Below are 4,820 nucleotides of genomic sequence, written 5' to 3'. Positions count from 1 at the left end.
ACAGTTGCCTCACTCTTGTAGGCAGCCGTACTACTACATACATTAACTGTGGATATGTCCCCCCCAGTTTGACAGTGGGAAAACATGATAGAGTTATCCTAGTTCTGACCTGGCCATCTGGATCTGCCAGTAGCTCTTCAGGGTGACAGGGTTCCAGTTGATGGGTCCACTGTAGAGAGCCTCATCCATCCCCCCAGCAGCAGCTCTCCTCAGGGTCCCCTGATCTTTACTCCTGGAAGCAGAAGCAATCAAATCGTGATGGGTGAATGGATCAATTCTGCTCCACTTGTTTCTGGGGACACCATAGACAAAATTAATAATTTGACCAAATATTTAAGAAGAGGCCAACATTTCATGGAGTCTGTAAAAGGAAGAAAAGTGGTGAGAAAATTAGGTCCAAAAAACTGATTTTCACCAAGTCAAATGTATGAACTGCCTTAATTTTGCTGGACCCCAGGATGGGGATCCATAATAAATACAAATACAAAATTAATTTATTGTGTTAAGAGGTTTTATGATAATTGTATCTAAACCAAAGTAGCTAATTTTAAGATTGTTCTATACATCAGTTGGGGTCTCCAAAGGCTTCAAATCTAGCATGAAAGTATATCCTCGTAGCTGTGTGGGCTATATTATAGTCAAAAATGTTTGCCTTGGGGGTAGTTGAGCCAATGGCAATGGGGTAAGTTGAGCCAATGGCAATGGGGTAAGTTGAGCCAATGGAAAGTTGAGCAAAATGAAAAGTTACCGAAAATGTTGTTGGTTTGAATCCCCGAGTTGACTAGGTGAAACATTTGTTGATGTGCCCTTGAGCAAGGCACTTAACTCTAATTGCTCCTGTAACTCGCTCTGGATAAGAGTGTCTGTTTAATGACTGAGCTGAAAAAATTTACCCCATGTGCCAAGAGACAAGCTATGTTTTCAAAACTGTAATGTTTACATGAATTCAGATTATTTCCAGGGATACACAACATCCCTGAAATATATGTAGATATCTTTGTTAGAAATAATACTAGATTTCCCTTGACGGAGTGATGCTGAATGTAGAAAACCGTCTCAACCTACCCCACTCTCCCTGATCATCATATTCGTCATCAACATTAGCCTACAGTATCCTGTAGGTCTGTGTGTCTGGAGTGTACTTCACCACCATAATCATCATCATCATCATCATCATCATCATCATAATCAATAACAACATCATGATGGGTAGACAGACAGATGGATTCTCTGTGGTCCTGTACCTACTTGCTGAGATAGAAGGAGAAGATGGGTTGGTCCACAGCCTTCTGGTTCATGATGCTGTCGAAACAGGGTTCCCAGTTCTTCGGCCAGGGAGGGGTACCCCAAACCCAGCACCCCGTCAAACTTAGCCATGACAAACACAAAACCTGGCTCGTACACCGACTCCCCAAACTCCTGGTTTAGCACCGTCACCGGGCCTATCTGGACAACCACAGGGACGTGTCAGGTGTATGAATTAATGTGTATATATATGCAAAGGCCTTTCAGGAATCTGACACGCTATCCCACACCTGATTCATTTGTGAAAGTCGCATTGTATATGGGTTGCTGTAATTCTAGCCACGACTCAATCTTTTTCAAAACATTTCAACCTTTTAAAAGAAAACAAATCAACAGTAAACATGTCTTCCCCACAAATGATGCCCCCCTGGGGCCGACTGACGTATCGCGTGTGATTAACCCATTTCAGTTCTTATTATAAGCTCACCCCATTGGGCCAATCAGTGTCATTTAGTAAATGCTGGATCTCTATGGCAAGACGCATCGTCCACCCAAGTTTAGTTAAAATCGGGCCAGTGGTGTCTGGAGATATCGTGTGTGATTTAATGTATGAATGGAGACAAATCCACAGTCATCTCCCGATTTCACTGTGGGGGACAATAAAATACACAATAATGTGGCTTTATACAAAAGCACCAGTACCAGTACCAGATCAATGTGCAGGGGTATGGGTATTGGAGGTAGATATGTACATGAAGGCAGGGTAAAGTGACTAGGCATCAGGATAGATAATAATAAGGTATTTGAGGTAGATATGTACATGAAGCCAGGGTAAAGTGACTAGGCATCAGATAGATAATAATAAGGTATTTGAGGTAGATATGTACATGAAGGCAGGGTAAAGTGACTAGGCATCAGGATAGATAATAATAAGGTATTTGAGGTAGATATGTACATGAAGGCAGGGTAAAGTGACTAGGCATCAGGATAGATAATAAGGTATTTGAGGTAGATATGTACATGAAGCCAAGGTAAAGTGACGAGGCATCAGGATAGATAATAATAAGGTATTTGAGGTAGATATGTACATGAAGGCAGGGTAAAGTGACTAGGCATCAGGATAGATAATAATAAGGTATTTGAGGTAGATATGTACATGAAGGCAGGGTAAAGTGACTAGGCATCAGGATAGATAATAATAAGGTATTTGAGGTAGATATGTACATGAAGGCAGGGAAAGTGACGAGGCATCAGGATAGATAATAAGGTATTTGAGGTAGATATGTACATGAAGGCAGGGTAAAGTGACTAGGCATCAGGATAGATAATAATAAGGTATTTGAGGTAGATATGTACATGAAGGCAGGGTAAAGTGACGAGGCATCAGGATAGATAATAATAAGGTATTTGAGGTAGATATGTACATGAAGGCAGGGTAAGTGAGAGGCATCAGGATAGATAATAATAAGGTATTTGAGGTAGATATGTACATGAAGGCAGGGTAAAGTGACTAGGCATCAGGATAGATAATAATAAGGTATTTGAGGTAGATATGTACATGAAGGCAGGGTAAAGTGACGAGGCATCAGGATAGATAATAATAAGGTATTTGAGGTAGATATGTACATGAAGGCAGGGTAAAGTGACGAGGCATCAGGATAGATAATAATAAGGTATTTGAGGTAGATATGTACATGAAGGCAGGGTAAAGTGACTAGGCATCAGGATATATAATAATAAGGTATTTGAGGTGAGATATGTACATGAAGCCAGGGTAAAGTGACTAGGCATCAGGATAGATAATAATAAGGTATTTGAGGTAGATATGTATATGAAGGCAGGGTAAAGTGACTAGGCATCAGGATAGATAATAATAAGGTATTTGAGGTAGATATGTACATGAAGGCAGGGTAAAGTGACAGCCATCAGGATAGATAATAATAAGGTATTTGAGGTAGATATGTATATGAAGGCAGGGTAAAGTGACTAGTCATCAGGATAGATAATAATAAGGTATTTGAGGTAGATATGTACATGAAGGCAGGGTAAAGTGACTAGGCATCAGGATAGATAATAATAAGGTATTTGAGGTAGATATGTACATGAAGGCAGGGTAAAGTGATTAGGCATCAGGATAGATAATAATAAGGTATTTGAGGTAGATATGTACATGAAGCCAAGGTAAAGTGACGAGGCATCAGGATAGATAATAATAAGGTATTTGAGGTAGATATGTACATGAAGGCAGGGTAAAGTGACTAGGCATCAGGATAGATAATAATAAGGTATTTGAGGTAGATATGTACATGAAGGCAGGGTAAAGTGACTAGGCATCAGGATAGATAATAATAAGGTATTTGAGGTAGATATGTACATGAAGGCAGGGTAAAGTGACGAGGCATCAGGATAGATAATAATAAGGTATTTGAGGTAGATATGTACATGAAGGCAGGGTAAAGTGACTAGGCATCAGGATAGATAATAATAAGGTATTTGAGGTAGATATGTACATGAAGGCAGGGTAAAGTGACGAGGCACCAGGATAGATAATAATAAGGTATTTGAGGTAGATATGTACATGAAGGCAGGGTAAAGTGACGAGGCATCAGGATAGATAATAATAAGGTATTTGAGGTAGATATGTACATGAAGGCAGGGTAAAGTGACTAGGCATCAGGATAGATAATAATAAGGTATTTGAGGTAGATATGTAAGCATGAAGGCAGGGTAAAGTGACGAGGCATCAGGATAGATAATAATAAGGTATTTGAGGTAGATATGTACATGAAGGCAGGGTAAAGTGACAGGCATCAGGATAGATAATAATAAGGTATTTGAGGTAGATATGTACATGAAGGCAGGGTAAAGTGACTAGGCATCAGATATATAATAATAAGGTATTTGAGGTAGATATGTACATGAAGCCAGGGTAAAGTGACTAGGCATCAGGATAGATAATAATAAGGTATTTGAGGTAGATATGTATATGAAGGCAGGGTAAAGTGACTAGGCATCAGGATAGATAATAATAAGGTATTTGAGGTAGATATGTACATGAAGGCAGGGTAAAGTGACTAGCCATCAGGATAGATAATAATAAGGTATTTGAGGTAGATATGTATATGAAGGCAGGGTAAAGTGACTAGTCATCAGGATAGAAATAATAAGGTATTTGAGGTAGATATGTACATGAAGCCAGGGTAAAGTGACTAGGCATCAGGATAGATAATAATAAGGTATTTGAGGTAGATATGTATATGAAGGCAGGGTAAAGTGACTAGGCATCAGGATAGATAATAATAAGGTATTTGAGGTAGATATTGTGACGTCACGAGAGGCTATACAGCTTTCAGCGGGATTGCTCAAGTAGTGCAAGGAGACAAGGTTCAAACAAAACAAGGATTTTATTATAGGTCTTGGGAAATTAACGAAAATATAACAAAATTCTGTTCTCTTGTGGCTCTTTAAGGGTTAACAGTTCAGGGATGTCTCTTCCACATCCAAAATCATAATTCTCACTCGCTCAGATAACTTTTCCTCAGCCTTACTGTAGTCCACGTTGCAGCTAGTGGCCA

The sequence above is a fragment of the Coregonus clupeaformis genome, chromosome 4 (assembly GCF_020615455.1).
Source record: "Coregonus clupeaformis isolate EN_2021a chromosome 4, ASM2061545v1, whole genome shotgun sequence".
Taxonomy (NCBI): domain Eukaryota; kingdom Metazoa; phylum Chordata; class Actinopteri; order Salmoniformes; family Salmonidae; genus Coregonus; species Coregonus clupeaformis.
The sequence above is the reverse complement of the archived record's forward strand: the minus strand, read 5'-3'. Positions refer to the sequence as shown.